We start from the raw sequence: 8,690 nt of genomic DNA on the forward strand, positions 1-8,690 counted from the left end.
AAGGTTAACAATTCTGAAATTATTTGGGCATTCTAGGTTTGAGCAAATGAGTAAATATACTGAGGATAACGGGAGTCTGGTTTCTCACTGTTGGAAAAAAAAAGTCCCTAGGAAGGGATCCTAGGATAAAATGCAGACTGTGATGAAAAGAATTTAACTGTATTACAAATGTATGAAACAACTCACTGAAGGGGATGAGAGAGGAGGTGCTGACGTAAGTAATTTAGGAAATGATTGAATTCTATAATAAGAAGAAAGGGAAAAAGAAAAAGGAACAACACAGAAGCACTATACCCGCAAGGATTCAGATAAACAATTCTGATCCTGGTACACGTGCATACTGGAATTGAACAATTTAGTAAATGGATGGTAGATGGTGGGAGCCAGGTTTCTCACTGTTAGAATGGGAATCTATAGGTAAGCAAGGGGAGGAGTCTAGAATGATCCATGTGGTAATGGGTTAATTTTGGAGACATAGGTATGAACTCATGTTTAGCTTGATATCAATATAGATGTTACATACAGAAATATTTATAGTCATAGTATATATAAAAGTTAGTATACACATATATTTCCTTGGTCTGTCAATTGAGAGGGGCTAGAAGCAGTGACACCCCAGTAGCAAAAGCATACCTAGTGACAAGATCTTAGTTTCTAATACAATACTCCAATAAAAGAGTATAGGGCAAATGGTCAATTCTAAAACTAGGGCAGGAAATACACAAGATGAGCCTGTCTGAAGTATCTTGTAGTGCCAAAAAGGTAAGGAAATGCTAAGAATAAAAAACATTCTAATGATGGGAGTATGTCAAGGAGACAGGAGCCAACTGAAAGAGTTTCCAATGGCCAAAGCTGGAAAGTTTTCAGCAATAAAATAAAGTAATATTGGATTAGTAGCAAAAATTGTTAAATAAATATCCACGAATCCATACTGACATAAATAAGTTATTGAGTAAATAAATAAATGGAGAGGAGACAAATCTCCAGTGCAGAAGAATTCCAAATAATTTATGTAGATATACCACCCACAAAGATGTGGTACATAATTCCCCACACCCTAAGTATGGGCTGTACATAATAACTTGCTTCCAAAGGGTGCAGTGATGGAAAAGGGGGAAAGCGTAATTTTAGAATGGAAAAACCTTACAAACACTTGCTCAGCCAGGTGATCAAAGTCACTATCAACAGTGATATATCTATCATATTGGTAGTACATACTCTGGGTATGATATGATGAGAAAAAGACTTTACCTCTGTGGTCTTTCTCTCCATAACCCCAATCTAATTGTGAGGAAAACATCAGACAGACCTCATTTGAAGGACGTTCTACAAAATACCTGACCAATATTCCTTAAAATCATCAAGGTCATTAAAAACAAGGAAGCCTGAGACATTGTCATAGTCAAGAGGAGCCTGAGGAGTCATGATGACTAAATGAAATGTGCTATCCTGGATGGGATCATGGAACAGAAAAGGGACATTAAGTAAAAACCAAGAAAATATTAATAAAGTATGGACACTTGTTAATAATAGTATATCAATACTGGTTAATTAATTGTAATTACACAAATGTACCACACTAATGCAAGATGTTAGCAATAGGACAAACTGGATATGGGCTATATGGGAATTCTGTGGACTATGGAGCTCAATAGCTACATTTTTTTCTGTAAACCTAAAATAGTTCTAAAAATAGTTTATTAAAAAAAAAAAGCCCTCAGGTACAGATTGCTGGCAGTCAGCAGCTTGGTTGTATAATCGAGAGTGCAGCTGGGATGTGCTCAGGCTACTGACAGCATCTGCACCACCTGATATCTGCAGATAAGACAGACCATGACTGTCTTAGGGTGCCCTTCTGGGGGATTTTGAAAGTTCCTCTCTGTCCTAATGGTCTTTTCTTGGAGGATTTGCACTGTACACATAATCTGCCCGCAGAGAGTGGGCTCTGATTAAAGCCTACATAGCAGCCTCAGGAAACTGGAAGTTGAAACAGAAGCCCAAGAATGTCTCAGGCTGGGACTGAGGAATCTTCCCACATGGAGCTCTGCTGACCCAGCGGGTAGAGCAGCCTGCCTATGTGTATGGGATAGCAGTTGTTCCTGGGAAACATAACGATGCTGCTCTGCCTCTGGGCTGTTTACTTGGGGCTTCATAAGGATCTAACTTGGTTGAATCAAGAAGTCCTGCTTTGAGGGTTTCGCTGTATTCTTCTTTCCATATGCCATGATCTGACAATTTCAGCTGAGAAAGTTCTCAAACTAAGGAATCGAAGAAGGCAGCCTTGGCTCTTCAGACTCTCACCAGACTGTTGCTGCTGTTTGTGGAATTTAAATACCTAAACAAGAGCTGAAGATTCCATATCTTAGTTTCCGGGAGTCATGAATAAAAAAAAATCTGTGTTTTCACTCTACAGGTGGCCAGTAGCATAGATATCTTTGCTCATAACTGGTGTGTTTTGGTCAAGACTGACTGGTTAAGCAAGCCGAACGACCTCAACCTGGTCAGTATGCCTCAAAGCAGCCATGCTAAGCACAATGTTGACTCCATGTTCCCGGTTACCAGCCATATACGATCACTATTTAAGAGTGACAAGTATTCCCTGATTTTTTTTAATTTCCCTTTTGAATTTTAAAATTGTGAGCCTGTTATCCCATTGTTAAAACGTAAGGTGTTAGATGCCAAATAATATAGGCCAAGGGCTCTATCAATTTTCCACATAGTTTTAGGAAAACTACTATTGAGTTATGTATTGAGCCTATATCATACCACTATAAAAAAAATTAGAGTAGTAAAGATGGAAACAAAACATTAACAAAGAGCATTAGTGTCTTCTCTCTTGCCCAACAAGAATTCCTCTCACAGTCTTGAAGAAAGGGGACTTGGAAACAAATTTCTCTCTAACTTTTTATTTAGTCCACCATAGTAAGCAGATATCATCAATAAAAACTAATTTCTAACTGACTTTGAGGTTCAGGGCTTTTGTGTATGCATAAGTAAGCCCAGAAGAGTTGATAAGGAATGCCTAACTCTCTACCTATTGATCTACGGTTTAGATTTGTTGCCACCTAGAAATATCTACCCAATTTCAGCTTCTGCAGTGTACCCAACAGAGGAAATGATAAATACCACTGTTCTTTTGGGGCTGTCACTTTATAGAGTGGCATGAATGATGATAAAAGACAAACACAAATTCCAGAAAAACTTGGATCGGCTTTCCTGTCAACACTACTGAAATGCAAGATGGGAAACTATTGATAGAAAGCACTGAGTGTCCCTGATAAAATGTTATATAACAATGACTATGCTGTCCAAAGGTAAGTTTCACTGTCTTTGGAAAAACAGGAATATGTCCTCCTTGAGGAGCCTGCTTTTAAAAAAGATTCTCATATTTTCCTTCTAAGCAAAACCAAAGCAGAGAGAGAATGAAATTTGAAAAGTTTCAGAGAAAGTTTAGGAAACCACCAGAAACTGCAAATTTATGTTTAGGAAGTTCTCTGACTACTTACTGTATTTTCCTCACTACTTGAAAGAAATTACTTAATTTAAGTTTTAGAAAAGCGGCTTGGGCTATTTTGAATAGTTTATTGTGACTCAAGTACTTGCTTTCTCTGTTGCTTGATGAAGGCAGCAAGACTGAATTGACTTCAAGGAAGCTAATAGGTTGTGTATGTAACCACATCAAAGGTATTTCAAGACATGGTACAAAAACATTCTTTTATTAAATTTGTTAACATATGTAAAGAAAACAGTGCCTGAAACATAGTAAATGCTTGATAAATGGTGGTGATCGTAGTAGACACTCTTCACATCCTGCCCCTTATTCCCATAAACCTGACCTCCGAGGTCGCCTGCAACTGCCTCTGAGTTCTTGTGTACATCAGCAGGTCCCTGTCTGGAGTGCTGGGCTTCCTTGGTTTCTCTGCCCAAGGGCCTTTTTAGGCACCTCCAGAGTTTGTTCACTGCTTTGCAGGTGAGCCCAGAAGTGCTGGGGGATATGAGTCCCAGGAGCTACCCTCAACCAATAAGAAATGAGATTTACTACGGTCATGCTACCCTGAACAAGCCTGATCCCATCTGATCTCAGAAGCTAAGTAGGGTCAGGCCTGGTTAGTACTTGGATGGGAGACCACCTAGGAAGACTAGGTGCTGTAGGTGTAAAAAAAAATAAAAACAAACAAACAAACAAATAAATAAGAGATTGTAGGCTGACAAGGTCCTTGCAATCTGTGAGGTCAACCAAGGGTTGCTTCGCCTAAAAAATAAAAATAAATATAAATAAAGAAATGGGGTTTAGTGTGTAAATATCCCAGTTCTCCTGTCCTTAGGTGGAACAATTCTGAGGCATGTTCTACAAGATTGCTCAGAGGTTCCCCAGGAGGACTGAGCTCCAGTTGCCCACAGTGGGAGTCCATTCATTAAAGCACCCTTTTCTTGTCTTCTCTCTCTTCTTTATCTCACTTTCTCCATCCTCTCAACTGTGCTTCCTGGGATCACCCTCCAAATAAACTGCCAGAACTAAGTCCTTTCTTGGAGTTTATTGTTTTGGGTAATCAGAAATGAAAACAAAATCCTTGATCATGGGAAGTAGAGCCATAAAAGATTGTGGCACCAATTTCATTATCTGTGACTATACAATGAAGCCAAATAGATGCATGCTGATTTTTGGATTTATAGAAAATGACCACAGATTATTGCAGCAATAAGAAACAGGCTTTTGAGATAGTGGCTATAGCTAGAAAACAAAGAAAAATTATCACATATACTAAAATGTAGGAAGAAGTGTTGGCTGTATTGTAACATGTAAGCAATTTTTGTGCTTATGGGCCATAAACTTTGTCACTTTCATCATGTTCCATCATGGACAGCAAAACATATACAGTATGTATTACAGAGGTCTGTAAAACTGCATGTGTTGCATGTAAAAAAAAAAACAAAGCAAAAAGCTGTTCAAGAGTTTTAGTTCGATATAAATTCATTCCTGTAAAGGAAAATGCCATCCTAAACATTTTTACTTGCAAAACAATCTTCAAGCTATAGAGCAATTTATTTCACATGACATTTACAGAAAATCAACAAAAGTAGCTTTTATAATGTGTGAATCCACAAATCATGTTTCCTCGCTGTGGATATGCATTGAAATCTCTTGAGGTTTCTTCTCTGCTGCTGTCCCTAGGAGAAGGCCTTCAGAGATTATTGTTTCTGTTCACAGAAGTATCCTTTTCTCAATGGAAAACATATTATTCCCTACTGGGGCACTACTGCTTTCTCCATTCCCAGGCCCACAGACTATCATTGACAAGGGTTGCTACATTCTATCTTAATGCTGTCATTGTCTCCAACATTTCATACAGTACTTTACTTGAAACAAACAAAAATTTTAAAAAGAAAAAAGGCAAACTGAAGACATGGACTAAATATTAATTGAATGCATTTTAACTGCTATAAAAATAAAGGTGGAAATGTGGGTGAGTTTAATGAGTATAAATACAACAGAATCCAATAAAACTTGGTGACAGCATTAGTGCTCAACCTTGGCACATCATTATTCTCTTCTAATTCTTGATCAGAAGGATTTACAGGTTTTGAGCAAGGGCACAATGGTTGGCAAGCAAAGGTAAATTAAAATCTAATACTGAGGCAAGCTTTCAAATGAGTAAGGTGGAGTTGGGAGGGCAGAGAATGTGCTGTCAGTAAAATGTAGGTGAGCACAGGGTCTGGTTGTGATCCACTTAGTTTGTCCACAGTAACAAAAGTATCTGGATAATGGTCAATAAGGAAGTAAATACTTGTCTTAGTCCATTTGGGTGGCTATAACAAAATACCACACACTGTTTGGCTTAAACAACAGACATTTATTTCCACAGTGTTCAGGACAGGAAAGTCTAAAATCAAGGTGCCAGCCTATTCTTGTCTTGAGAAGGCCCATTCCCTGGTTTGCAGATAGTTGTCTTTATATCTTCTCATGTCTGAGATAGGGCTCTGGTCTCTTCCCCTCCTTATAAGGGCACAAATCCCATCATGAGGGTCTCACCCTCATGAACTAATCTAAACTTAATCATGTCCCAGAGGCCTCACTTCCAAATACCATCACATTTGGAGATTAGGCTTCGACATAGGAATTTGGGGGAGACACTAACTTTCAGTTGATAGCACCCCCAAAGAGGTTTTTATTGAGTTTCCATCAGGCCAAAGAAGACAAGGTTCTGGCCAGATCCTCTCCCATTAGCTAGCCTTTCCAGAGTTGCGAACAGCCTTTGACACACAAAGTCACTCTGTGCAAGTGAACTGAGACTGCTTCAGCTTCCTTTGGAAGAATTTGGCTTCAAGAATTAGTAGAAACTTTCAAATTCAATTACAGGAAAATAATGTTTATTTATAAGCACGATGGCCTTCGGGAGGGTGGGTCTCACTAAATCAGAATCTGGGATTTTTTTTTTTATTATTATTGTGGCAAAATTCACATAAAATTCTCCATTTTATTTTATTTTATTTTTTGACAGATCATGACTCAGGTTTATTTGTACAAACAGCACAGGAGGACACCAGCCCAACACAGACAGCAGCCCAAGGTCACACCAGTCCTTCCATCCTCACATCAGCAGACTTCTACTCTGGAGCCTTTGTAGGGGCCTGGGCACCTATGAGAGCCGGGGTCTGGGCACCTATGAGAGCCAGAGCCTGAGCCTGAGCCAGAGTCAGAGCTGCAGCTACAGCTGCAGCCTGGACTTTGGTTTGAGCCTTGGCCTTAGACTTTGGCCAGCAGAGCCTGAGACCCTTGGCAATATGGGCATAAGCATGTTTCCCAAGCTTAGAGTGAGTGATGTAGGCAAGGCAACTGAGCTTATGGCTGCTGCCCTTTTCGACCTTGGGCTTGATCTCCTTGGGCTTGTGAGGGCCTTGATAGCCTCAGCATGTGCACTCATAGCTTTGGCATTGTCGGCTTGTATCTTCTTCAGCCCCTTCTTGTTGTACTTCTTAGCAAAGCACTTGTTCTTTGGGAACTTGGGGTCCACCACCTTAAGAGATTCGTATTTTTGTGATCAGGGTTCTTGATGCCATTTCGGTGCCATTTTCAGGACTGGTTGTGCATGGCGTAGTTCTTGAACTTGGCCATGTCTGCACCGAAGTCTGCGGCTCCCAATAGGCCTGGGACCAGAAGAGAAAACTAAAATTCTCCATTTTGAAATAGGACTTCTTAATTTTTTTTTTCTGCCTTGGATTCCATTGTCAGTCTAGTACAATTCATGGACCCCTTCTCAGAACCAGGTTTTTAAATGTATAAAATAAAATACATAGAATCTCAAAGGAAGCCAATTACTTTGAAATTGTGTTATCAAACTTTTAAGGATCAAATATGTGAATCAATAATATATGTGTTTTTTAATTAATACATTCATAGCAAAACCAACAGGCAGGACTTATAACTAGTATCATTTCAAACTGGTGATAAACAAAGGTGATGATTTAGCTGCAATAATTGTAGTCTGAGGTGAAAATATCTGTTGTGCCTTCTCTTGGTGGCAATGGTCTCAGTTACTGCTAATATTGCTGTGGTTTGTTGCCTAGATTCATAATAAAAGCAAATGCTAAATGTTAGAGGTTTGTGAAAATAAAGAAGTAATGTTTTTCTGTTCGAGTTTGTGGACCCTCTGAACTCTTAACTCTAGATTAAGAATACCGGTATGAAATGCAAGCCTCTTTTGTCTGGTTGTCTAAGTTTGGAAGCAGATTCTTCTGCTAATAGAAGGAGGGAGAAGCAGGTGGAGTGGAGATGGACTCAGCCTGGCAGGAAGAAACAAGGTGAGGTCAGTGCAGCCATGGTGGTGAGGTGGCCACAGGGCACTTTAAAATCAGTGATGCCTACTCTAATGCAGAAAGCTGTTTGTAGCATGCAATGTCAACCACTTCCCTGTGGCCCTTGAAGAAGGGCCTGATTTATACACTTGAGAAGTGAAGCTCACTGATTACACAAGCAAATGTAGGAGCCCTGAGAACCTCAGGCCTCTGGGGAGTCACAGAAATCCTGGGGAGGGTTCTGAACTTCTGCTGCACATAGAGGTTGGGGCTTGGGTTAACCTAGACCCCCCAGTGAACAGAGGCTCCATATGATATGCGCTTACACTTGGTTTCTGTAGAACTGCAGGAGGTATGAGTCTGACCCAGTGAGACCCAGAGCCCTCTCTATCTTCAGCTGACTTCTGAAGTTTGTTTTGGAGTGGAGCCAAGGGGTAGAAACTAGGATTTGAACTAACTGAGCAGTAGCATCCTGCCCGCTCTGACCTGATCCAGAAGTGACTGCTCCAGTACTTGGATCGCTCCAACTGCCATTTGCTTACTGTCTCCTGTCACCATATTGAAGACATATCCAAGTACGAGAAAGATGGTGACACTGCAAGTGGAGCATTGTCATGGGTTTGAGGGCCTTAATGAGGTAGTGTGGTACAGTGGCCAAGAGACTGTACTTTGGAGTCTGATCTGAGTTTGAACACTGGCTTAACTGGGTTAAGTTCCTTTACCTCTGCAAGCAACAATTTTCTCTTATGTTAAATGAGGAAAAACTATGTCTGATTTATGCAACTTGCATGAGGATTAAAACCAATAACACTTGCAAAGTTTTTAGTTTTGCAGTTTGTGGTACTTTAATAATGTATTATTATTATCACTATTATTATTATTATTATTATTATTAT

The 8,690-nt window shown here is 39.7% G+C and overlaps 2 pseudogenes; one reads left to right on the forward strand and one right to left on the reverse strand.

Annotated features, from left to right (window-relative positions):
- The first annotated feature begins 4,036 nt into the window (after positions 1–4,036).
- Positions 4,037–4,155, forward strand: LOC120581437 (uncharacterized; annotated as a pseudogene).
- A 2,451-nt stretch (positions 4,156–6,606) lies between these two features.
- Positions 6,607–7,114, reverse strand: LOC120622717 (60S ribosomal protein L29-like; annotated as a pseudogene).
- Positions 7,115–8,690: the final 1,576 nt, after the last annotated feature.

The sequence above is a fragment of the Pteropus medius genome, unplaced genomic scaffold, assembly GCF_902729225.1.
Source record: "Pteropus medius unplaced genomic scaffold, Ma_sr-lr_union100, whole genome shotgun sequence".
In the NCBI taxonomy this organism is placed as follows: domain Eukaryota; kingdom Metazoa; phylum Chordata; class Mammalia; order Chiroptera; family Pteropodidae; genus Pteropus; species Pteropus medius.